We start from the raw sequence: 27368 nt of genomic DNA, 5'->3' as shown, positions 1-27368 counted from the left end.
CTGGCTAGTTGATATCAGTATCAAGTGCCTGATAGGGATTTAAAAGTAATACCCTTTACATAATTCTCTGAGGATCTTTTGCATAGAGCTAACATTGCAATGATCGTGATAGCTAGAACTCAAACATTACTATAGCTGAGAAAAGAGAAAACTGGATCACAGAAAGAGTCACTGGAGAGGCATAGAGCCAGACCTAGGTTCCTGATCTGTGCTCTTCACCTGGGAAGAAGTCTTCTTAATTCTTCCTTCCCCTGCCACACAAGCATGATAGCATCCTTCAAATGGTGATGGTACCAGCTGTGTAGGTAGAATCACAACCATACTAACACTATGCTTGTCATCCTCACAATACAGTCATTCTTTTTAAAGTTAAATTTCTCCTTAAATTTTCATCTTTTTCTTCTGGTAGCTTTTTAAGATGAGTGTGCATATAATTGGCGAGTTGACTTCTAGGACATAGATTTCATCTATAAAAGATCTCAACTGACATCCTTTTGAAACTTACTACCACTCTTCTGTGTTTTTGATGGACTTCCCTGGTGGCTCAGATGGTAAAGCGTCTGCCTACAATGCGGGAGACCCAGGTTCGATCCCTGGGTCAGGGAAGATCCCCTGGAGAAGGAAATGGCAACCCACTCCAGTATTCATGCCTGGAAAATCCCATGGACCGAGGAGCCTGGTGGGCTACAATCCATTGGGTCACAAAGAGTCGGACACGACTGAGCGACTTCTGTGTGTGTGTGGAGGGTTGACTGCAATCCCTTGAACAATCTTAATAAGTTTCTGAGACTTTTACCATACACACACACACACACACACACATACATATATAATCATATATGTATTTTGTACATGTAAAATATACATAGTTTAAACCCTACAATGACTAACACATTTGTCCTTTAGAATATATGTGTGTTTTTAAAAAATATTTTATGAGACAGATTGGTAAAGGATTAATGGGAAAGATGCAGGGGCTGAGGGGGACGGGCAGGGACTGTTCACTGGATGCTTCATGTTTAAACATCAGGTTGTTGGTGAAATAAATAATGGAAAAAAAAATTACTATCTACGATTATTGAGAAATGCAGCCCAGGTGTGACTGTCCTGTTGTAGGGCTCTGATCATTACTAAAATTGCCTTGTTCCTTGCTCAGAATTCTGTTTCCTTCCTGGGTCTCTTTCCTTTTTGCATTAATAAGTGGTCAATTTTCCATTTGAGTTTGGTTGGCTGATGGGCCTGGGGGCACGTCTCCTCTCATCTCCACTCTGCCACACGCTCAGCACGTATTTGGATGTTAGGTCTTGGTAGCAGAGAGATGTACCAGCATACGTGAACCAGAGCATAAAGTCTACGTGACAGTTCTCACCTTGCTGCCCCTTCACTGCATCACACAGCTGCTGCCTCTCTTCATCCCTTCATTCCAACCTGCAGACAGTATCACAGGACTTTGACCAGTTCAGCTAATGTTTCACTCATATTTTTCTCTTTCCTTTTTTCAAGCTCATTCTGGTCCCACACAGTCCTTATAAAAGTGCCAACAATCCATGAATCTTCCTGGAAATTTTTGTTGATCTTGCTTACACGAGATTAGTATTGTAATGAATTTGCACAGCCAAGAGGCAGTAAGCAAATGAACAGATGAGGTTAGTTGGGCTGCCACCCATAGGACCCTCCACCCAAACTGCAAGGTTTGTTGATTAAACAGCAAAATAGATTTCTCTGAATCTCTTCCACCTGTTGCCAATTTGTCCAGTTTTCGTTTGAAAATGAATGACCCCCAGATAAATGTCTTGACGTTATTTCCTCATGCACTTCTGATCCCAGTGACTTAAATTCCTGTTAAAAATCCAAGTATAAAAACAGTGAATAAAGCAGATAGCTATGCTCTTCAGTTGCGGCTTTGAGAAGCACAGTGAGACAGGTCCTGGCACTAGACACAGCTGTACTCGGTGCCACCGGGCACTCCTTCCCCTGCCAGCACCCGGTAATTAAAGAAGAGAGACATCACGGTGGCACTAGAGCTGAGGTGCCGTCCAGTTGAAAAGGTCAGCGCCGCAAATGAGCAATTATTGCTCCCTGCTGCTGCCACCACTTTGGCTGCAGAAAGAGCCTCGGAAATACAATGCCTGGATAAACCAGCTTTGTAATCTGCTTGTCACAAGTCCAGTCGTCAGGGGCCTTCCCTGAATCTGAAAGGATAATGCTGTCCGGAATGGGGAAAGTCAGATCGGAAAAATGCGGCTGTCAACAGAACAGGGCAAAGGGATAGTTCATTTATCGGTGCCAAGGATGTGGTGGACCAAGCCCGGGGCTGTGGCTTTGAAGTCTCATTATAAACCTTAAATATCTGGGAGTTGCTTTTTCTGGCAGCCTTGGAGCTCGGTAGCAAAGCTTTAAGTAGTGAAGTTGCTCAGTTGTGTCCGACTCTTTGCGACCCTGTGGACTGTAGCCTACCAGGCTCCTCAGTCCATGGAATTTTCCAGGCAAGAGTACTGGAGTGGGTTGCCATTGCCTTCTCCAGGGGATCTTCCCAACTCAGGGATCGAACCCGGGTCTCCTGCACTGCAGGCAGATGCTTTACTGTCTGAGCCACCAGGGAAGCCTTTGTTACCTCCTAAATGGGGATTTGAAAAAAGTGACTCCAAATACCTGGGTTAAGTTGCCTGCGATACTAGCAGTTTCTCTGAGAATCAGCTGCTTTATTGGGGATTGTTCTTAAGATTGTTCCACTTAAAGCCCATCCCTCTGCGTTGCCCTAAGAGGGGTGGGAGATGGAAGCTAGGACAGGGGTAGAGGTGGCCTTGGTGGTGGGGGCAGACAAGTGGGGAGTGGAAATATCCCCTAAGTGCTCACAGCTCCAGAGCCCCAACCTGTCTGCTCCTCCTCTCCAATCTCCAGAATGAGTCAAGCAGAGAGGGCTTTTGTGAGCCCCTCTGGAGCCCAGGGTTTGACCTTGAAAGCTGGTGAACAGCTCCCCCCACCACACTCCACCCCCCAAGGCAGCCTGATAGAAACTTCATTTCTTCGCCCACTTCAGTCAAATCCAGAAAAAGAATGAAGACAGTTCTCATCTTATCAGCCCCAAAGGCAAGATTTTGTTTGATATTACAGACAAAGCCTTAAAAATTGCATTTGACAAGAGAGGCCCCAGATAGTGAATCATCTAAGGTTTTGACACATGAATCAGGATTTTCCCCTTTGTGTTGTAAGGTAAGCTTTCAAATCTCAAGGCGGGATGATCAAGCTCTCTGAGTTTCATCAGGAGGAGGGAGGCAGCCTCCTCTCCCACCCTCTCCTCCTTAGGGTGTCTTCTCCAATACATATAGACCCTGTGTTTATAGAAACTCAGGCTTTTGATTTTACAATGCGTGCAAGGTCTTGGTTCTTCTAACACTGCTTAGAACTATAAATACATGCCTCTGAGATTAATTTAGAAGCTCTTCATAGTCAAATTGGTTTCTCTGGCTCAGCAGTAAAAGTTCTGCTTGCAATGCAGGAGACCCAGGTTCAATCCCTGGGTGGGGAAGATCCCCTGGAGTAGGAAATGGTAACCCACAGTAGGAAAGGGCAACCCACTCCAGTATTCTTGCCTGGAGAATCCCATGGACAGAGGAGCCTGGCAGACGACAGTCCAGGGAATTGCAAAGAGTCAGACACGACTGACTAACTCTTTGACTTTCACATAGTCATACAGAAGGTAATATCAAGTAAAAAAAATTTTTTTTTAATTTTTCTCTCATTCATTTTTCTGAATAAACTTGTATGAAAGTCTGCCTAGACTTTGTCCACCATTTTCTGTGGGCAAATTCATAACACATTGTATTCTCTCCCTTCTACGTTGCTAAGGGAAAAGTCTTTTGTTGGTAGGATTGTTTTAGTTCCCTGACAGTGGCGAAGAGGGTGAGAGGTCAATTAAGGAGGGCTGAGGCAGCCAGCAGGCAAGACATGGGCAGAATGGGGCTGAAGTGTGAGGGGACGGGGCTCAAGTCTACTTCTTTATCTCTGCTTGTCTCTGATAGGGATTGAGTTAGAGGGCTCCATCACTCACCCTGCTTCCAGCTCTTTCAACAGAACATTTTCCTAAGTTTGGTTTTTCAAATTCCATTTATCTGATCTTGTTAAGCAGCTTGTCTGAGACTCACGGAGACCGAGATGGCAGTTGATGCTAACTCCTTGGCACTGAAAGCTGCTTTTCTTTACAGAGGCCTCGGCTTATTTCATGGAGCCATTTTGTTGTCAGGTCTTGAGTTGACAGCATGGAGTTACTATCATTCTTTCAACAGAACCTAAGTTTATAAGCTTGCAGTTCATGCTTAATATTTACACAGAGCTTTACAAAGCTCACAACATTCCATGAAAAGGAAAGGGAAATTAAGCAAAAGAAAACAAACAACCATTAGAATGGGAGCATAAAGTGGTAGGAAATCATATAAAATCTAAATGCTATATATATGTATGTATGTGTGTGTATGAATAAAGGTACTCTTCCTTTTGAATAATTTATGGCAGTTTTTAGATGATTATTGAGGTATTCCTGGGACATATTCTTAATAATTTTTTGTTTAGAAATCATGAATTCTATTACTCTAGAAATAACACTATTCAGTGGTTTATTGAGTCCAGGTAATGACACTAAAGAGTTTTGGTCATAGAGTCTATTATATTTCTGCTGCTGCTGCTAAGTTGCTTCAGTTGTGTCCAACTCTGTGCGACCCCGTAGACGGCAGCCCACCAGGCTCCCCCGTCCCTGGGATTCTCCAGGCAAGAACACTGGAGTGGGTTGCCATCTCCTTCTCCAATGCATGAAAGTGAAAAGTGAAAGTGAAGTCACTCAGTCGTGTCTGACTCTTAGCGACCCCATGGACTGCAGCCCACCAGGCTCCTCCGTCCATGGGATTTTCCAGGCAAGAGTGCTGGAGTGGGGTGCCATTGCCTTCTCCATTATATTTCTAGGGAAGGAAAAATAATTTTCCTTCTACTCTTCTGAATTCTTGGCTGTGACCTCCTGTGATAAAAAGACAGACTAGGGACTTCCCTGGTGGTCCAGGGGTTAAGAATCCGCCTTGCAATGCAGGGGATGAGCGAGTGATCCCTGGTTGGGGAACCAAGATCCCACATGCTATGCTGCAACTAAGCCCTTGAGCTGCCAGTGCTGAGCCAGTGAGCCACAGCTCGAGAGTCTGTGCCACAACGGAAGGTCCCACACGCGGCAACCAAAACCTCACGCAGCCAAGTAAGTAAATATTAAAAAGGATTATTGAGAGAAAAGCAAAAAGAACTTTTTTAAAATATGAATATCATGCATACACAGGAGACACTCAGGGAAAAATGAGTAACTATCTTACGTGGCCTAAGGCATTAGCTTGAATACTGTCCTTAATGACAAAGGTGTATGGGGTGTGTGCGTGTATGTGGTTTGTGGGTACAGTTATGGGAGGTTACCAGGGAAAGCAAGGATAAATACGGATAAAGTTGTTATGCAGATTTCAGTTGGTGTCATTCTCCAATGAGAAGACTCTCCTGTGACTTAGAGTCGTCATCTTCCTTAAAAAATGGAGATTTCATGCACATTACTGTATATAAAATACCTAAACAATATGGCCCTATTGTGCAGCACAGGGAATAATATTCAGTATCCTGTGATAAACCATAATGGAAACGAATATGAAAAGAATACATATATATATTTAAATCACTTTGCTGTATAGAAACTAACATAACACTGTAAATCAACTATACTTCAATTTAAAGAATGAAAAAAATGGAAATTTCCTTTGTAAATGTAAATGTCTCTTACAAAAGGGTAATTTCAGAGATGCTTCTGTTTCTCAAAATAATCACCTCAAAAACAATCACTGAGCCAAACAAGCATATTCTGGGCTGCCCCACAGGGTCTTTTTCTGTTTCAGCAGAGCCAAGATTAATATCCAGGTGGATACTTCTAACCTCTTTGCTCTATTTTTCTCTCACATAAATAATGTCCTCATGTAGAATTTGTATTCTGTACAAGCAACAATGTATCAAGAAGCTTTTCTATATTGATGCATTCTAGATTACTTTGTTCTTTGAAATTGTTGTATAGTTCTTTGTTTTATGGATGAATCATATTTGATTTAGCCATTCCACATTGCTCAACATTTTGATTGTTACTGTTTTTTCACTGTATTTATCACAAAGCCAAGCCTTGTGTTGGTGTTTTCTTGAACATGCATGCATTTATTTCTCAGTGAAAGAAAGTGTTAATTTCTACAGTGATACATATTGCCAAGTTGCCTTCAAAAATTGCACTCATTTCCATTTCAAACCTATGTTGTATGAACCTCTTTCATCATGTCAACACTTGATGTTATTGATGTTGAAAATGTTTGCCACCCAGATGAGAGAAAACTTGATATTCTGTTATTGAAATCTGCATTCCTTCATATATACTGGTCATATTTTCCCCACTTCAGTTTTACATTTACATTTTGCTGTTGTGAGCAGCTACTTTAATTTTATGGCAACCAGGATTTTCCCAGGCCATCCCACCTGGGGGGTGCAGACGAAGTCACTTTAGCAGCAATAACCCAAGGCCAGCACAATGGTTAGAACATAATCAGTAGTCAATAAACAGTGATTGAATAGATAATAGAAATTTCACTGACTTCTGACTCTACTTACATCTTTCACCTCTTAAAAATGAGCTCTCTCTAAGCCTATCTGGGAGTCCTTAGGGTCCATTTCACACATGGTCACAGACATGCTTTCTTAACTGACAATGCCAAAGCTCTACTGGGCGTCATAACCTCTTGTGGTCACAGCATCATTTCATGCTACTCTCCAGGGGCTTCCAGGTGGCTCAGTGGTAAAGAATCCACCTGCCAGTCAGGAGATGCAGGTATGCAGGTTCAATCCCTGGGTTGGGAAGATCCCTTGGAGGAAGACATGGCAGCACACTCCAGTATTCTTGCCTGGAAAATCCATGGACAGAGGTGTCTGGCAGTCTACAGTCCATGGGGTCGCAATGAGTCCAACACAATTTAGCAACTGAGCATGCACGCTACTCTCCAACTCCAGGCACCATAGTGTCCCCTGCTCCTCAGGCATATGGCTCCCTCCCATCACACTTGGGTGCCCTTGTTGTTGAATCCAAGTTCATGTTCCTATGCACAGTGAGGCCAAACAAATGAAATATCAGAGTTTGGAGCGAAGAAAGTTTTATTATAAGGGCCAAGCAAGGAGTATGGGCAATTCATGCTCAAAAGACCCAAAGTCCCCAGTGACTTTAAAAAAAAAAATATTTAATTTTTGGCCACAAGGCGCAGTATGTGGGATCTTATTTTCCCCTACCAGGGGTCAAACTGTTGCCCTGTGCAGTGGAAGTCTGTAGTCTACTGGATGGCTGGGGAAGTCCCTCAGGCAAGGATTTTTAAAGATACTGTCAGGAGAGAGGGTCATAGGATGTGTCATCTGCTTGTAGACTTTTTCTGATTGGTTGGTGGCAAGGTACAGGGTAATGTCTCTGGAATCTCAAATATTTGGTTCCAGTCAGTCTGGGGTCTGTGTGCTTGAGGTCAACATATAGTCACCATTCTTCACCTGAGTGAAGAATCTTAATTTTTGTGGAACAACTCAAGAATTTGTATTAAATATTTATGTATATCCCTTCAGGAGGAACTAGGAGTCCTGTGGGGCTTCGTTGGTGGCTTAGATGGACGGTGCCCTGGAGGAGGGCATGGCAACCCACTCCAGTATTCTCGCCTGGAGAAATCTCATGGACAGAGAAGCCTGGTGGGCTACAGTCCACAGGGTCACAGAGAGTCAGACATGACTGAGCGACTAAGCACACAGCACAGGAGTTCTGTGACTCTTAATCCTTAACTGCCTGAGCTTGCTCTTTGAAACTCAGAGAAGGCAAAGGAGACCAAAGGCTTTCCCCCCACCCCCACCCCCCCAAACAAACAACAGGGGACCTGGAGGGACTTTTGTACATGGGAGGACCCCCTGACTATGGAGGCAGGACTGTGTGATGGTCTGAAGAGGAATGGCTCACTCTTCCTCATTGTTTCATTTTGTTCAGTTCAGTTCAATTACTCAGTTGTGTCTGACGCTTTGTGACCCCAGGGACTGCAGCACACCAGGCTTCCCTGTCCATCACCAACTCCCAGAGCTTGCTCAAACTCATGTCCATCGAGTGATGCCATCCAACCATCTCATCCTCTGTCATCCCCTTTTCCTCCTGCCTTCAATCTTTCCCAACATCAGGGTCTTTTCCAGTGAGTCAGCTCTTCGCATCAGGGGGCCAAAGTATTGGAGTTTTAGCTTCAACATCAGTCCTTCCAATGAATATTCAGGACTAACTTTTGATTTCCTTGCAGTCCAAGGGACTCTCAAGAGTCTTCTCCAACACCACAGTTTAAAAGCATCAATTCTTTGGTGCTCAGCTTTCTTTATAGTCCAACTCTCACATCCATACATGACTACTGGAAAAACCATAGCCTTGATTAGAAGAACCTTTGTCGGTAAAGTAATGTCTCTGTTACTGACTCTGAAAGTAGCATCTCCTACATCCTACTTCTTTGAAAAGTTTAGAAAAAGTCCCCCCATGCCTGTGAGTGTTTACCTATAATCTCTCGCTCTTTTTTTTTTTTTGAAGGAAACATATTTCCAAGAAGCAAAGTTAAATGTCTAGTTTATTTTTCTTCTGAGATCATTTTTTCACCCTCAGAGTAACCTCAGGTCCATACAAATAAACATTCATCAGCTCTGTTTTACCCATTCATCAAACAATTCCAGACATGTCTGAATGCTGGCATTAGGCAATAATGTGCTCTACAGTCCTACAATCTCCCCAGCTACATGAAATCTCATGCTTTGATTGTTAGAAAATGTGTTTCTTAATAAAATTAATTGTTTAATTAGAGGCAAAATTAGGGCCCAAAGCAGTTTTGGAGTGTCTGTGTAACGACTTACTGGGTAACTGTTTTAAAAGAAGATTTCCATATGAAAGATTTCCTCATTTACTCTGCAAACATGTATTTGATGCATATTATATGGTGATACTCAGATTATAAACATACAGCCTTGTCTTCGAGGGGATGATAAGTTCAAAAAGAGATATGTGTTACCAGCCAAGCATATAATGTACTCAGGTAACTATGGTCTGGGGAGGAGAGCAGGAGCCACAGAGGAGAGTGTGGTGAAGTCTGTCACAGGGTGTCATGACACACCGCACTGTCAAATTCTTTTTTTAAGATTTGGGTGGCTGAAGTTAAGATGACTTTGGTGTTGGCAAACAAACTTTGGCTGTGATGATTGACAGTAGCTCAAAAAATGATCTAACCCCCTAACTGACATGCAGCCTAGAACTAAAACTAAAAACTTTCAATAAATGAGAGGACATTTGCAAAGTCTATATAAAAACTTTTTTTGTGAATATTATCCCTAAATGCTCTACCATAACAGGAAATTACTGTGGTAACATAAAATGAGACAGATTTAGGAAAGCCCCTCAGAAACTTCTAATCATAGGTTACTTTGAAATCTGATCATCTTGGCAAAGAGGCAATTAATCCCTTTTCTCTAGCATCGGAGTTGGTCTATGTCTTCATATTTTCACATACCATATCTTTAAATGTATATATTTTATATCATTGCGTTTAATTCTGTCTTTATAAATGGGATTAAAAGGCAGTAAGATGAATTCAAGCCTTTCTGATGCTTTCTGTTTCAACTTCCTAAAAAATATTTTGAAGAGTTATTTATAAATGGAGGATGTAAAGGAGGAGAATGCCAACATCTTTGTGGTGGTTCTTGTTTAATTTTCAAGGTCAGAGGATAACATGGCTATATTCTCCTGGAATTCTTAAGAAAACAACTAAAACTTAGAATATTCTCTAATTTTAGATGCTCTAAAACAAGTCTAGAAATGAGGGAGATGAGAGGGTTAGATGAGTGAGCATCAGTCCCTTGAGAGCCACAGGTTTATAGACTATATTCATGTATTCATACAACAACAACAACAAAATACTAAGTGCTGGGCTGTGTGCAAGAGGTAAAGGACAAAAAAATAGTATGACTTGTTCCTTTTAAAGAATTCGTAGTCTGTTCCAGTAGTCAGTTCAGTTCAGTCGCTCAGTTGTGTCTGACTCTTTGCGACACCATGGACTGCAGCATGCCAGGTCTCCCTGCCCACCACCAATTCCCAGAGCCTACTCAAACTCATGTCCATCGTGTCGGTGATGCCATCCAACCATCTCATCCCCTTTCGTCCCCTTCTCCTCCTCCCTTCAATCTTTCCCAGCGTCAGGGTCTTTTCCAGTGAGTCAGCTCTTCGCATCAGGTGGCCAAAGTATTGGAGTTTCAGCTTCCGCATCAGTCCTTCCAATGAATATTCAGGACTGATTTCCTTTAGGATTGACTGGTTGGATCTCCTTGCAGTCCAAGAAGATTCTTAAGAGTCTTCTCCAGTAGACATAGACTTCAATGTATAATTATAATGCAACAGAATAGACACTCTGTTTCCAACTAGTCTTTTACTAAAGTAGAACTACAGACAAATTTTGTGTTATAGGAGCTTGAAGGTATGAATTACTGACCTCACACTGGGGAGCCAGGAGAGACTTCACAGAGAAGGTCATGTTTCATGGATAAAAAAGTGTATAAGTTTTTTCTATTTTCCCTTTAAAAAAAGGCAAGTGTAAAACGCAGGAAAGAATAAAGCAAAATGAATGCAACAAAAATGTTACAAGTAACGGTATAAATAAGGAGCAAACTCCAGTGTGAAATGATTTCTTAGATTTAATGATTTTTAAGAAGAGTTCATTTGTTTAACTGAATGCTTAGTTCACATGTTCCTCCTCCTCTGAATGGCACAAAGGTTGTGTGTGACTTTGGACCTGTGAAGAGAGAACTACAGTCTTGGCATCCTGCTTAGCTCTGCAGTGAATATCATTTTACATGTCATTTTAATCCACACTCTGGTTGGTTTTCAGTGTTTGCTTAACTAAATCCTCAACTTCAAGCTGAAGAATGCCCCCCCAAAATTAATAATTTCAGTGTAACATATTATTTTGAGTTAATAACTAAACTAATGTTATTTAAGTCCAGTTATTTAGAGTTAAATAACTAAAAATGACAAGATTAAGGTGACTGTCTCTGGGAAGCAGTCCCTGGAATGGACACCCAGAATGGAGATGCATGCATGCTGAGTCGCTTCAGTTGTGTGTCCAGCTCTTTGCAACCCCACAGACTATAGCCCACCAGGCTCCTCTGTCCATGGGATTCTCCAGACAAAAACACTGGATTGGATTGCCATGCCCTTCTCCAGGGATCTTCCTGACCCAGGGATTGAACCCACATCTCTATGTCTCCTGCTTTGGCAGGTGGGCTTTTTACCACTAATGCCATCTGGGAAGCCCAGAATGGAGATGAGGACAATTTTTAAAAATTTAAAATCATTTCTGTAGTATTTGACTTAAAAAAAAGAAGTGTGTATGTATTAGTGTGTGTGTGTTTATAAAGGATCCATTAAAACCCTAAGATAAATCATTTATTAAATTAGTTCAAAGTAGAAATTCATAATTATTCAAGATGACCTTGTTAGCTACATGAAATCTGCAGGTCCAGTGAGTACTTTCCTTTCCACTTTGTGTTTCTGGTAATACTATCCAGGACTTGGTATCCTCACTCACAGTGGGACATTGGCCATGACATGTGGTTTTGTATTTAGAGTTACATTATGCCCTTTTGGTTTCCCATCTCTTTTTATTTTTCCTCTACCAAATTGAGATAGGTAGAAGGGAAGGAATTGAAGAAATATGGTTCAGTAGCCATTTGTCCAGAAGATAAATGGTTGCAAGTGTTTTTGCCACTAAATTATGCTAATCCACCCTGTAATCCAATCATTGTTTTCTAAATGACAAGGGACCCTAGTGCCGAAGGAACTGTAGTCAATTTTCTCCTATTCCCAATAGGTCAATTATTCTTTTTTTCCTGAGGTAAAAGAATAACTTTCTTTCCCTGGAATTTGTAAGGACTCTGAAATGCACACCACCCATAGGATCTGCCAAACTATTATCGCTCCATTAGAACCGGCTGAGATCATAATTACCTAAGGAATACCATTCTTCAACTCTACTTTCTGGAATGTCGGTGACTCCAGGCACCTCAGCTCATTCAAGAGTCAAGGTTCATATATCCTGCCCTTTATTTTCCCTCTGGACCTGTGTGATTCTGAATGCTGAATGAATCCGCAGAGCATTGCCTTAGTGTTAGTTAATGGGAGTGAAAACCCAACCATTTGGAACCAATTCATCCATTGCAGAATCCATAAGAAAGATGGCATGAAACATGCTTATTTTTTAAGAAGCATGAAAATTTCTCATACTTTGTTTCCTAAAATAACACCATACACAGAGAGAAAATTAGAAAGGGCTATGGGGGAGAGCTCCTGTCATTGGGATGGTTGGTGCACATAACGATCCAGGAATGCAATAGAAACAGAAAGCATACACTTCATAATAATTTAGTGAGACTAAGAGTTGAAGTCACTGTGGAATGGGAAGTGAAAGGGAGACTTGGATAATCTCTCTCCAAAGAACTGACTTGAAGAATATTTTTTCTTTTCCTTCTTGTTTCTACCTTGGGACACTATTGATTTGTCTTGTTTGAAAGGTCTTGATTTGTGTGTGTGTGTGTGTGTGTGTGTGTGTGTGTGTGTGTGTGTGTGTGTGTGTGTTGAGGGGAAAGGGTGTCTTGATTAGCTTTGAAATGTCCTTGCATAATCAATACCATTCTGGCAAGAGCTGGCTCTAGTGTCATGGCCTTATTTTTAGGGTGGCTTTATTAGACATTTCCCTTAGTTTTTGAACATTCCAAAGAATGTTATCAGTGATTTTTCATCCTTTGAGGGTGTGTTTGGATTTGGAAGACTGTCAGGATTTATTTGGTGCAAAAACTGATGAATAAGTAGGTGGGTGATGAATCTGGGAAATAGAATATTTAGAGAAGTGATGAAAAAAATGATCTGAAAACCTTTTTTTTTTTTTTTCTTTTTAGCAATGTACATTTGGATATAAATAGAATGTATTGCACTCCAAGGTGACTTGAAACAGGACTTAAATTTGTTCACTATAGAAACTAGAAAGAAGGCTATCAGAAGCCTGCCTCTCTGAGAAAATGCCAGGTGGGTGGGCAGTGTTGTTTATATAGACAAATAATGAGAACTTTCACAGTTCTCTTGTCAGAGAAGTGGAGGAAATTATTCCTGGGATACAGCTTTCCTGCTCCCTGCCTCCAGTTCACAGTTCTCTGGTAATCTCCTGACCCTCACAGCAAATGTCATTAACCTGCGGAAAGGAAAAAGGAAATTTGATCTACTTCAGCATCTTTGATAGAGCCTGTCTGATGGGTAGAAGAGAGAGTTATGGAAAAGGTCAAAGAAAGCAAGCAAATCGTGGACACTTTCCCTCCCTCCTACCCCAAATAAAGTAGGATTCACTTATCCTCCAAGGACATTTATGTACTCTGTAAGTTATTATGTGTAAAACTTTCTTTTTAATGGAGGAAAGAGAGAATGCTGCCAAAGAATGTATTCTTTGCAATAATCTAACATTTTTCTTTTAGAAGGGAACTCTCAAGAAGAAGGAAAAAAATCAACATTCCTCCCATTCCCCACCCCACGCCCATTCACACCCTATGAATTAGTCTCTTGATTTTCCAAAATGCTTTATTTGCTTTTGACAATACTTGATTTACACATCTAGAATAGTTGTTATCCATAGAAAGATTAACTTTGTGCTTGTCCTGCAAGATGGAGCAATATATTTGAAAAAAACAAAGTACTAACAAATCACTAAGCTAGAAGAAGACAACTGGTAAAGGAAGGCAGAGATAAGAAGGGTAATCAAATTTGACCTGCAGCCCTAGCATTGAACTTGATGCTATACAACCATCACTCTCGGAACTATTTACTATTTCAGGTCTGCTTTTCATCTGGGAATAAAAAGAACAGTTTCATGGATCTCTTTTCATAGATGTTTGGGGACATTCCTACTGGCATATCACATAATTATGTGATTTTTGACATTCATAGGAATTCTTTTCTGCTTTACTTTCCTTTTTTTTTTTTTTTGCTTACTGATCAATTTTAGACTTTTACTTGTATTTTAGAGGCATTGAGATTTTAGTTTTGGTTTAGTAAATCAATTTTGTGGGAATTGAGACACATATCCCATCAAACCAATAGAACAAAGTGTGTACCCATGGGATCACGTGCTCTAATTATTAAGGGGAATTTTTTTTTCACATTTCCCCTGGTGTGAAAGAACATCTAATTTTCACACTAGAGGACTATGAAGAAAAAATTTGTCGCCTGGTTTTCCACCTAAGATCATGAAATGTCTATTGTTTATAAAAAGTATTTTATCTAGATGATGATGTTATCTTTTATAGTAAAATGATCTAGAATAGATGTTGACAGGGAGCAGCTGTTGGCAAGCAGAAATTTTTTATATAAATAAAAACCTTAATGCCTGCATGAATTCAACACTTTATGAACTTGTTCCTATCATGTTAATTTTTTAAGTGCTTTTATTTCAAGCATCTCCATGAAGGGTCCTCTCACCTAAACTGAGAAGTATTGTAGGATTGTAAAAACAGGTGATATCAGGAACTAAGTTTTTTCTTACTCTTCTCTGAGAAAGGCTTGTTCCAAGAGAAGAGCCTAAAGTGGATCTGAGTCTCAACTCACTAAGTTTACAATTAGTGTTGGGTGATGGGGGTGGGGGTGTTGGGGGCTGTGTCCTCAGGTCTTCGCTTTGGGTGGGTTTTCACTGCTCTGATTCTAATTTGAATTATTTGCCTTTTGCACCAAACATTACCAAGGACTTGAGATGTGACTTCAGGCAAATTATTTAGTGATTTTAAATTCCAAAAGAATATCACTGACTTCAGACAACACTTGTACTGCTAAGTTTCACTGACACTTTAAATTTAGTCCTTCTATATGTAAAGAAAACCTGGAATTGCCTGCTGTTAGTCAAGGAATAATTATTGCCCCTGCGTGACCTATTTTCAGATGCTTCTTGATTAGTGTCAACTCCCTTTTGGAAAAGAGGGATATTTATTTTTGTTTCCAGGAAGCCATTTCCCTCTACATAGAGATGATAGACTTAGGTATGTCTCCTCTAAAAGGCAACAATTATAGGTGACATCAGAGCCAATTTGCCATTACTTCCAATCTTTCTGAATGTAAATATGTCACTCTGTTACAGTCTGGATCCATTAACGTTGCTGTAGCATATTAAAGAATGTTTTTACATCTTGATCCCTGTGCACAAAAGGGAAATTTAAAAAGAGGCCCGTGATATTAGTCACATGAATGCTGGTAAAAGAGCGTGTGTGTTTCTAATTAACTTGTCTTCCTTTTGCTGCTTTATGGAGAACAGATGAGAAGCTCACACCTCACTGCAATGCAGTACAGGGTGCTGGGTGTCATGCCAGAAGTCTTGGGGGGCATTTTCTGGTTGGGAGAGCATGGGCCAGTTATCTAAACCCTTTGTGCCTAGGTTTTTTTCATGAATCAGTGAGTGGATATAGTATCTGCTCTATTAATGTCAAAGTTCTATGGGAGTGAAATGGAGTACTAGATGAACAAAAGTCATGTAAACTTTAGCCCATTGTATGAATGTTGTTGTATATTAGTTTCTTGCCTTAAATGACAAGCTACAGACATGAATCTTGGCTAACTAAAGCTAGAAGGAATTTGCTAGAAGTCTGTCAGAGGTTCACAGAATTGCCAGGATCCTAGGACATCATGCTGAGGATAAAGTAAGAAAAAGACAGCTCCAGAAGTACAGAAGCCAAATATGCTAGAGGCCCCAGTAGGAACTCTCCATGAGGACAGAGTGGATTCTAGTTACTTCCAGATCCTTTGACCTGTGCTCAGATTTAAATATCAGGGTAGGGGCATCTAGTTGATTCAGTATGCATCTTGAGCTAGTTCCTTGTGTAGGGAAGGCCATGATCCTAAATTATTATCCCAATAGACGTTGTCCAATAGGAAAGAAGTTATTTCTCAAAAGGAAACAGAGTGCTCTTAGAAAATGAATGGATATTGGGCACTCCAAGTATCTACAAATGTGAAATCAGTTTTGGATATAAAATGTACACATTCAACTTCAATGATTCTTAGTTCCTATTGCAACTGAAGGGATGCCATTTTTCCTTCTACTTGTTTCACATGACCACTCCCAAGAACAGTAATATTGCTCAGACCGGAGGGTCAATTCTGACCACCAAGGTCTCAAACAGAGGAAAGAAATTGTGAGATTGGGCTCAGTCTTCTGATGAGGCCTTGTCTGGGGCTCTTGGTGACGTTGCTACCCATTGTGATCCTGCTGAAATCCAGATGCTCCAGCTTCTCTGGACCTGGCCTTGTGGTCCAGTGCTTAAAATTGGGGGTTGACTAGGTACCCACTGAAAATCAGGGGGCCTGTCTCCTGAAGAAATGTACTGTTCATTACCCAAAGCTGTTATGAAGTTGCTGTCCTCTGTGTACAGAAGTCATCTCATTGTCCCTTCAAATTCCTCCTGGCTTGGTCATGGTGCTGATGGATGGATCCAGAGGATGTCTTGTTTCAGTCATATGCTGTATCTAGGCTTCTCTTTTCTCCTGATCTCTGAGCAATTGTCCTGGAGGGTCAAGGAAGCCCTTTCCTTTATATATATAAATATATAAATTTTATAATTTTTAAATATATAATATATTTTTATATATTTAAATATATAATTTTATATATAACAATTTTATATATAAATACATATATATATATATATTTTGACTATACTGAGTCTTAGTTGCAGCACTTGGGATCTTCAGTCTTTGTTGCAGCTTGCGTGATCTTTTTAGCTGTGGCATGGGAGTTCTTAGTTGCGGCATGTGGGACCTAGTTCCCTGACCAGGGATTGAAACTGAGCCCTCTGCACAGGAAGCACAGAGCCTTAGCCACTGGATCACCACAGAAGTCCTGGGAAAATACAATTTTTTAAGGGTATTACTTCTGCCTATATGATCTTTCTTAAAGACTGAGAGGGAAATACAAGAATATTGTGCTTCAGTTAGAATGTCTATCTACTCCTTGAGCAGAAAGAACAACTCAGTTCTGGATGCAAAGTGAATCAGAGAAAATTAGGGTATTTAAAATAAGGACCATGATGCAGCTAGGGAAGTCAGATCAGTCAGTTCATTGGGGCAAGACGCTGTGTGTCTCCTTTCTCTCCTTCTCCTATCTGAGTTCTTCCTGTTCTTTCACAGGTTTGGCTTACTTTGCTCATAGAAAGATGGAAAGCTTAGTTTTCCCTGGGTCCTTCTAGGTACCAGGTTGATATAACTAAGTAAAGAAGAAAAGGGATACTGCCTGAGTTGGCAGTGGAAGGACAGTAGTTGGGGAAAGACAGGTGAATATGATGTAAAGGACTGTGGTGGACATTCAAGAAGGTTGTGCAGAGGCCAACCTCTCCACTGATGAGGTGAAGCCAACAAAAAATTCTAGTGAAGAAATATACCTATGCCTCCTTCCTTCTCCCACCCCAGGACAAGGTATAGTGGTTTTTGTGGGGAGACAAGATTAGGGCATGGAAGACTTGGCTTATTCTTGTGTTTCTTGGCCTTTTGAGCTGATCGTAAAGTGAAGTCACTTGCAAAGAGCATGGGAGCATCAGGTTCAGATGAGCCTATGAGATACCCAGGAAGAAGAAAAAGGATCAGAACTACTGAAGCCCACTGAGCATGAGGTTAAGCTGCCCTGTGTCAGGACTTCTTGTAAAGGTCAAGTAGTTTCCAGCCTGGGTGTTGACTAGCAGTGGATGTTAAGGTCCGAGCTTATGTCCTTAACTCAAGATTTCCTTTAATCAAAAAAGGTCAGATTTCAATTTAGGATGATACCAAGCTTTCTCATTATGCATGACTATCTAGAAGTATTTCCAAGGATGCCACAAATGGTTTGTTTGGGAAACTTCCTTCCTAAATGTCAACTGGATTGGCACTTGCTGTGAAATCAGAACACATGGGAGTAATCAGATCTGCTAGGATGATGATAGTTTGGAATTCCTGCTTTCTAAAACATTTCACAATTTCCATCATGTTTTTCTCACAGAGGACACTATATGTCCTATGGTGTCTCTATCTGGTTACAAATGCCTCCAGGCTGCATTCTACAGCTCAGTAAGCGTGCTGTCCAACAAAAGTTATATTCATTTATAATACATCTCAGCTATTTGGCAGGGGCTTATCAATATGCTTTGGTTTGTAGAACAGAAAGATTAACATTGAGTTTGTGCATTTGCTTCTTTCTGTAACACAGGTATATTTTTAAAAAATCTAATATTTTTGCTCAATTTTGGATGTGAGTCCAGAAAAAGTATGAAAGAAGCTCTGTGAAATATTTTTGGTATGATCTAACAAGTCATATAAAGAGCAGCATACAGAAATACTCTGCAGTTTTTCAACACATCAAAAATGTGCTCAGAGCATTACAGGAAAAAGAACTTGAGACATGCCATGCCCCTTTTCTGTTTGCTAGCAAATCTTGGTAATAGCCACATTTGTTTACAGGAGGGAACATGAGTCCGTCTAGTTTAGCATGACGTCAATGTGTTTTACAGGGAAAAAATACGTAGAGTATATCATGAAATTATGCTTTGGCACTAGAATCAAATAATGTGAAAGCTGAAAGAGCTGAGAGGGTATCCAGCTTAATGCTCATTTAAATGATGAGAAAAATGGGGCCCCAATGTATGAAATGACTTGCCCAAGACCCAATAGCTAGTAATTTGTAGAGCTCAAGTGATCCGATCGAATAATCTTTGTCTACTCTTTTTCTACCTTTCCATTCTTTTCATATTTAAAAAAATCTCCTTGGATAATTCTTCAATTGTATTGATCAAAGTGTATAAGAATATCCAATGTAAGACTGAAAATTAAAGCCAAGATTAAATTATTACCCAGTCAACAGAATCTCTGCATCTCTTCCATTAGCCTAAAACATTAAAACAACTCTTTAAGTAGGAAAAACTTATTTATGTTTTCTCTGAAGTTTACGTTATTTCTTGATTGAATTTGGCCTGACTTAGAACACATTTCTTTAACAGGGAAATAGACTTTAAGGGAAGAGCAAAATTGTAGATCAGGAAAAGGGCATTAAAAACCTTCCACAAGGGGAGCTGAATCTCTTGGGTAAAAATTCTTAAAGGGAACCATTTGTCCGAGTCCTGATATACTGAGAAGTGGAGAAGAGAGGAACCTCCATGTGCACTTTGGTCATGGCAAACAAGATTACTTTTCTCAAATCTTTAGCATCCTTAGTGGATGTCAGACTGCCCTGCATCTAAACCTGCAATTATCACACAAGCTATGCTTTTAAGCCTGGGTCTCAATTTCCTTACCTGACAAATAACTAAAACAATTATTGACTTCATGGTGTTGCAGTAACCTAATGGCAAAAATTAGCTACCTTCCTATTCATGAACAACAAACTACTGGAAAGAGAGCTTTTTTGTGATGACTGCAAGCATAAACCCCACAGACTACCAGTGCCAGGGGATCTAGAGGGTCCCTGGTGACATTTTGATTCCACTTGTTTGACTTACTATGAGTAGAATGCTCGATTTCTAATTAAAAAATAGATATGCAACAAGAAGCAAAGTTTTACTGTATAGCGTAGGGAACTATAGTCAATATCTTATAATAACCTCTGATGAAAAATAATTTCAAAAATAATGTGTATTTGTACAACTGAATCGCCGTGAGGTGCCCCTGAAACATTGTAAGTCAACTATACTTCAATAAAATGTATGTATTAAAAAAAACCCTGGGGCTCTAGAAGCATGTATAAATTCCCCTCTGGGAGACCGTGGTGCTCTGGAGCCCAGCACAGAGAAAGTGAAGCCTGCACACTGATGATAGTGAGGCAGAGGGAGAGTGTAGAGAGGTGCCTGCCAGGAAGGAAGAAAAAGATATGGAAAATACCGAGAGTTTTATAAGCCAAAAAAATAAAAATAAAAAAGAATGAAAAGAAAGAAAAAGAAAACAAAAAGATGGCACCTGTTGGCTGGAGTAAGGCAGAGGGAGAGTGCAAAGATAGGGCCCCCAGTCTCCATCCTCAGAAAGCACCCAATAACCCCAAATGTGTGTCCGATCAGATGACTGCCCATCAGCCAACATGAGAAGAAAGCAAGTAAGCCTCTCCCAGTCAAGATCCAAGCCCCTCTTGATCAGCTGCTGGGTGTGAGCCCTGTGAGGAGAGTCCACGCCTGAGCCATTTAAGAGCTGTTCCTCAGATTTCTATGACTTCATGGGTTCCCTGGACATGAGCCTTGAGAGTTTTCAGACCTAGATATTGTGTATGCTAAACCCTCAGGTGGAGGTTTCAGAAGTTGGGGGTGCTCAATGTGGGGTTCAAATCCTCCACTGCTCAGGGAGAAGGTCCAGATTTTGAGTTCCAACTGTGGGTTGCTGTGCTGGAGTTGAGGTTTATGGTGAGACTCTGTCCCAGCCTCCTCTACCCCCTTTGAGTTGGACCTTCCTTTGTCTGCCCCATGTGTAGCAGCTGCTCAGCCAGTTTTTTGCAGAGGACACTTTTCCATGTATAGCCGTGGATTTAGCGTGTTTGTGGAGAGAATATGAGTCCAGGATCTCCTTCCATCTTGAACCAGAAGGTGTTCTTGACAGCAGATTTCTAACCCTTAGTTAAGAAATGGCCATTAGGCTCCTTCATGGACAGTGGGAGGAGGTGGATCAGAGAAAGCTGTTTTGTTGTTCAGTCGCTATACTTGTCTGACTCTTGACAACCCCATGGGCTGCAGTGCTCCAGGCTCTCCTGTCCTTCACTATCTCCTGGAGTTTGCTCAGATTCATGTCCATTGAGTTGGTCAGAGAAACGAGAAGGAGCTAATGTTTATTCAGATCAGCTACCATACTTAATGTCTTCCATTAGGCTTTCTGCCTACTTATGAATTCTGACAATTACTTTGTAAGACAGGTATCATTATTTTCAATTTAGAGTTGAGTAAATTGAGGCTGAAAGGGAACAACAGGCAGTTGGCCACAAGGCCACAAGTGGCAGCATGAGAAATATAGGCAGACCTGGGAGACACGTGGGTTCAGTTTCCGATCACTGCAATCAAGTGAATATCACCATAAGCAAGGCCCCCAAATTTTGGGGCTTCCCAGTGTCTCTAAAAGACTACAGTATAATCCATTAAATATGCAATAGCATGATGTCTAAAAATGTATATCCCTTAATTTAAAAATACTTTGTTGCTAAGAAATGCTATTCATCATCTGACAACGCAGAGTTGCCACAAACCCTTCAATTGGCAAAAGCCGCAAGATTTGCAAAGCACAATGAAGTAAAGCACAATAAGATGAAGTATGCCTATATGCTATATAGGCGTTTATGTTGTGTATATATGGGCCTGTATGTTATAACATCTTATGGATACAAACCCGAACAAACTTTTTGGCCAATCTGATAAAATCCAGTCTCTTTTTTGTGCAAATCTGTGATTTCCTCACTTCAATGTCCATTAGCATGATTTAAAATTCCTGATTTGAAAAAACATAGGAAACTGACACATTAGAGTTCGGGGTCTCCAGAACTGAGGATGGACAAAATCACCATACAAAAATTCACCAAAGTGATGCTGCGGCATCAGTCAGGTTTGACTAATCATATCTACCCTTGATGAAGGGGAAGCAGCTAGGCACTGCTGCCTGAAGACAGGGACTCAAGGGATCCTGCTGACCAGTTCCCCACCTTGCTAACCACCTCTGTCCCACTGTGCAGATGGTCAAGGGACTAGCCCTTACAGCTTGGTGCCCCTTTGCTGCTCAGTGTTCCCTTTGGCACTCAGGGACTCTTTGTGTGACAGGGCTCCAGGCAGCTGCTGTGAGCTTGGAGGTCAGTCGAATGCAGGCTTAGGACCTGAGGACACCTGCCTCTTGCATGCAAAGATAGAACAAATGACAACATTTGTTGCCTTGGATCTGAGCAGCCCAGGCAGCACGTGTGAGGGCCTCACAAGCCTGTTTGCTTCCCAAGCATGGGTCCCTCTTTTCATATCTGGAGCGGGGAACAGATGTTTCATCAAAAGACACATTTAAAATAAAGATAATTATGCAGTAAGAGGCTTAATTACATCAGCTTATTCAGGTCCACTTAATTGCCTGACAGCCTGCGTGCCTCCCACTTATTTGCAGCAGAGGCTCTCATGTTTTGCTGGTTTATCAAATCCTTTGATGGTTCAGGGAAGATGTTATTGACTTAGCAATTCGGAAAATATCAATTCCTTGTATACAGCTGGTAGAGGAAAATGTAAATATTTTTAACAAGCAATAAAGAATCATCATTTTCCTAGAGGTGGCTTATGGTGTCCTATAAATGATTAATAGCTGGAATGGCTGAGAGAGGTGAGCCTGAACTAGATATTTCATCCTTAGCTGTCTCTTGGTTATATTTGAAACCTTTCTGTCAAATTAAAATCCCAGAGAGAAGGTGATCTGCTAATTTAAGAAGGCCATTTGAATCATGTGACAATGAGGCAATTGACCAAAAAAAGCAGTTTTATGGGGCTATTTCCATCTCTCCTTAACTTTAAAGGAATGGATTAGTGCTGCTTCAGACTGATGTCCTTCCTCTTTTCTCCTTAGACCACCAGCCTTTTTGAAGCAATATTTTTAACTCACCGCCTCTGTTTTCTTTCACTGTTCATTTCCTCCACCAAACCTTATATCCTGATTCCCACCCACACCAGTCTTCTGAAAACAATTGCCAGACTCTACTTCTTTTTAGTCTTTATCCCATGATGTGATTTGGAGCATTTATGCAAGTCCTTCTCCCATGGCTTCCAGGATATTATACCCTCCTGGATTTACCTTTGAATCAGTCAGCATCCCAGCAGAGAACAGATGGCACATTCACACCGAAAGGAGCATAACCAAGGGGCTCTTTATAAAGATCAAGGTAGCCAACAAAGGATGGAGCAGTATGCTAGGAAGACAAAGGGGGGTGTGACTGCCCCGAAGGCTGAGAGATGGGACCAGTTAGCCAACCAGCTACATGAAGAGGACCCACCCAACAGAGCTGTGAACTCTGAGAAAAATGTAGCTACAGAGAGAAATGTGGTTAACTTGGGACCACCCAGTAGGGAGTGAGCTAGGGGACTGAATACCCCAGCATCACGCTCACCTTGACCAGTGCTTGTTGTTGGTGTTTAGTCACTAGGTCGTGTTTGACTCTTTGCAATGCCATGGACTATAGTCTGCCAGGTTCCTCTGTCCATGGGATTTTCCAGGCAAGAATACTGGAGTGGGTTGCCATTTCCTCCTCGGGGGATCTTCCCAGCCCAGGGACTGAGCCTGCCTCTCCTGCATTGGCAGGTGGATACTTTAGCACTGAGTCACTTGGGAAGCCCAACTCAGGGCTTCCTATTGGCCAAATCAGACCACTGCCAGAGGACAAGCCAAAGGAAGCAGCCCACACAGGTCAGCCTCCCCAGGCACAGAACTGGGGAGAAAGTGGGTTTGGAAGAACCAGTGGAAAATATCCACTGCATCCCCATGTCTCCTACATTTTCTTTTTAGTCTCACTTGTTGGTACTTCTTTCATCACCATTTCTCTAAGTATAATGTTCCTGAGAGCTCTGTATATCCCTCTTCTCCTTGCCCTAGACAATTCCACCTAGTTCCTGGCTTCAAATAGCATTGCTTAATTGTTGATTTCCAAGTCCCTATCTATAGTTTGTGTTTTTTTTCCTCTCCCAAGCTCCATTCATAACATGTGTTCATATGAAAATACTCACCACTCCTTCTATTTTTAACACATTCAGATGGAACTCATCTGTCTCTCCATTGAATTCTCCCTGAACTCTATTCGGAGTTCATGTTCTTCTCCCAGAGACTTAGGCTAACATCATCATACTCACTCTTTTTCTCACTCTTCTCCTCACTCTTCTCTAGCCAATTGTCTGCTAAGTTCTGTGAAATCCTCTCCAAATATTCCACAATATTCCTTCCCTTCTTTCTATTACCATGAAAAAAAAAGTGAACGTGTTAGCTACTCAGTTGTGTCCGACTCTTTGCAGCCCCAGGGACTGTAGCCCGCCAAGCTCCTCTATCCATGAAATTCTCCAGGCAAGAATACTGGGAGTGAGTTGCCATTCCCTTCTCCAGGGGATCTTCCTGACCCAGGAATTGAACCTGTCTCCTGCCTTGCAGGAAGATTCTTTACCATCTGAGCCACCAGGGAATGGGCAAGGCTAGGTCATACTCTCATTTTTTTCTTCTGTGCTCTTTTTAAAAATAACAATATCCTTGCTTCTAGTCTTTAATTGTTTCAGTCTGTCCCCCACACTGCTGAAATTATCTTTCTAAAGCAATACACATTTTGTTAAACACTTTAGTGAAACCCTTCATTGTCTTAACATTATCTAAGAAATAAGCTCAGTAGCTTAGGTGAGTTTTCATAGAGCATTTCATTGTAACCCCTACCTATCTTTCTCTTGTCATAGCTTAGCATATGTCCTTTTTCTTTAAAAAAATGTATTATTGGTTATATTTCTTTTTTTAATTAGTTAATTAACCTGGTTGTACTAAGTTTCAGTTGTGGCACGCAGGATCTTCCATCTTCCTTGCGGCTTGCATGATCTTTGGTTGTGGCATGTGAACTATTAGTATGAGTTTCTTAAAAGCATATATCCTTTTAAATAACTCACAATTCATACTTCCCTTCCTTTTATCATGCTCCTCCCTCTGTCCTCCCTGTTCCTTTAGATTAAGACATGCAATTGCACATGTAAATGAGGGAGGTTGTCCATTTAACGTGACAAAGAGTGAAGGCGATTGTGGAGACTGGACAGCAGGGCCAGTGTAAAGAAATAGTTATATTCCTGTCCTTGGATTGTTGCTGTGTGGGGATGTAGATTCTTTTTTGGGGGATGTTTATTTTTTTCAAGAAAACTTGAAAATTTGAATTTTTATGTGAAACTTCCTTGGGCAGATGTGCAAGAACCAATAATCATGTGAGTTTATCATATGTCCAGGATCTACTTGTGTAAGAGCATCTCCGACAGTTTCAGTGAAACAGAACCCTAGAGAGGCACATCAGACATCCATGTACTGCACAAGGACATTCCATGTACTGCACGAGGTTCTGGATCCTCCTGCTCATTATTCAGCAGGGGGTTCATATTCTGTGTACTGCATGAAAGAAATATAACCATATGGTTTAAAAAAAAAAGTGGAACAAGGCAGCCATCTGATGATTCTCAAATGTTGGAAGCTGAAACCAGCTCACACTGCTGCATCTGGAGAGATTTGGGGGGAAATCCATCAATTTTCTCAACCTGCAATGGCAAAAGCAGTTAGCTTTGTGGTGGGGACCCAGATTCAGTGATCAAGGGAGAATGCAGTGAGGTGCTGTTTTTTGCAGTGGTGGGACGATGGGTAATTTGCATCTTCTAACAGGGTGACCCTGGCTATGGGGCTTAACCCTAGATTTCTGATCACAGGATGCTCACATGTGATGACTTTATCAGCTAGGATTGGCAAATGCCGTGAATGAACTCTTTGGAAGGTAGGTTTTATGGACGTTCATACACTGAATTCTGCATTCTCACCTGGTCATCTGAGTACACTGGTTAATCCCTTGACTAGAGAGTTAGAAGACGTCTTAGAAAAGTGCACTCTGAGGCCAGAGCGTTAGAATCATCTGATTTCTTGGAACATGTAGACTTCTAAAAGGCTAGAGTTTTGCCAAGACTCCCACCATACCACTTAACTGTCATCCTGAGGTGAGGATGTCTGATGCACTTACATAAATAGCGGCCTTCTGGGTCTCCCATGGGTCCTTGAAACAGCACGTATCACTAGGTAGGGTCAGCAGTACCACTGGTGTGGTAAGGCCAGATACCTGGTGCTTGTGTCACCAGGCTGAGAGACGGCAAGCAGACCACTAGAAAAATGACAAAGACATCTGATCAGGGGAACCTCCTACTCCTAATCCCTGTATCCTTTGGACTGTCTCAGGATGGACTTTATTTCAGATCTTGTGCCTTCTATCCTCCTATAGTCATAAAGGCGGACACTTTCTTAGATGGCACCCTCTATATCTCCTGAATGTTACCATTCCTCCGTTGTCCTCACGTTCGTGATAATTTCTGCAACCCTTGTCATGAAGGAAGATGTTCATCTCCTTAAAGTTATCATTCTTCCAGTTCTCAGATACTTGGTCCAAATTTATATCTTAGATTTTGGGAGCACTGTTCAAATGCCTTCATGTCCACCCACATGTTCATCATCACTAATGGCCTGATGGAACAATTCAAGTGCTCCTTTAGGCATGCCCTATTCCTACTTAGCCTACACAAATTATAACTTCAGATACTGCAGAATCTGCACAGACTCACCTGCCTATTCATCTACCCACAGTACAACCACTCCAGCAACTAATACTTCCTTAGTCTTAGGTAGTACTATCATCTGTAGAAGTCACAGTCCATTCAGAAGGACTTACAGCACATTCTGATAATCCTAAGAACTAAGTAAAACATAATTTGCTTGCCACTAAACCCAAGAAGAGGTTATTTAACTAACATAAGTCATCTGATTTGTTATCAAGAAAATAGCTGTGTATGATTACAACTATAGGACTGGTCCTGGGAGCCTAATATTCCCTTTCATGGCTATCTTCCACGAATGGCCCTTTTTTAAAGCCCTCCAAGCCCTTCCCAAAGGAACCTGGGAATTACTTTCTCCCCCATTATATAGGGCTTCCCAGGTGGTGCTAGTGGTAAAGACCTTGCCTGCCAATGCAGGAGACATAAAAGATGTGGATTTGATCCCTGGGTTGGGAAGATCCCCTGGAGAAGGGCATGGCAACTCACTGTAGTATTCTTGCCTGGACAATCCCATGGAAGGGCTACAGTCCATAGGGTTGCAAAGAGGCAGACATGACTGAAACGACTTAGCACTCATGCACGCACCAATGCATCATACCCCACAGTGGGAACATGTGAACGCAAATGGTAAACAGCAGCGCAGCAGTACCTGATCTAGACTGGATTGGCTCTCTGCCTACCCTATGGAGATGCCCCCCACCCCTGCCCCTGGCACCACAGAACTCTCATCAAATGGCTTGACTCAAAACACATTTTCTCAAAACAGAAGATCCTAAAATTTAGAAAGTCCTATATTCCTGATTTGTCCATTGTAATCCTTTCCATCCATCATCCGGTTCAAATGATGACTTAATTTGTCAAATGTTCCCTGCCCACACAGCCAGAACTAATGGATTCTTCCTCTGAGCTTCCATAGGCACCTCCTGTAG

At 41.3% G+C, this 27368-nt stretch overlaps 1 long non-coding RNA gene and 1 other non-coding gene across 3 annotated transcripts in view; one reads left to right on the top strand and one right to left on the bottom strand.

Annotated features, from left to right (window-relative positions):
- Window positions 1-533: 533 nt before the first annotated feature.
- TRNAC-ACA lies at window positions 534-606 on the top strand. Its single transcript has one exon. It is a non-coding gene; the product is annotated as a tRNA-Cys (tRNA).
- Window positions 607-10764: 10158 nt separating this feature from the next.
- The window catches only part of LOC123466169, a 32847-nt gene continuing 16243 nt past the window's right edge, over window positions 10765-27368 (bottom strand). Inside the window, exons 1-2 of one of the 2 annotated variants that reach the window (XR_006641419.1) lie at window positions 25857-26119; window positions 10765-10880 (exon numbers count right to left, since the gene is read on the bottom strand). This is a non-coding gene — a long non-coding RNA (uncharacterized LOC123466169). Of the gene's footprint in view, window positions 10881-25856; window positions 26120-27368 lie in introns of those variants that run through there. The other variant, XR_006641418.1, reaches the window with a different exon arrangement.

The sequence above is a fragment of the Bubalus bubalis genome, chromosome 9 (genome assembly GCF_019923935.1).
Source record: "Bubalus bubalis isolate 160015118507 breed Murrah chromosome 9, NDDB_SH_1, whole genome shotgun sequence".
Lineage (NCBI taxonomy): Eukaryota > Metazoa > Chordata > Mammalia > Artiodactyla > Bovidae > Bubalus > Bubalus bubalis.
This window is presented reverse-complemented; position numbering and strand designations above follow the sequence as displayed.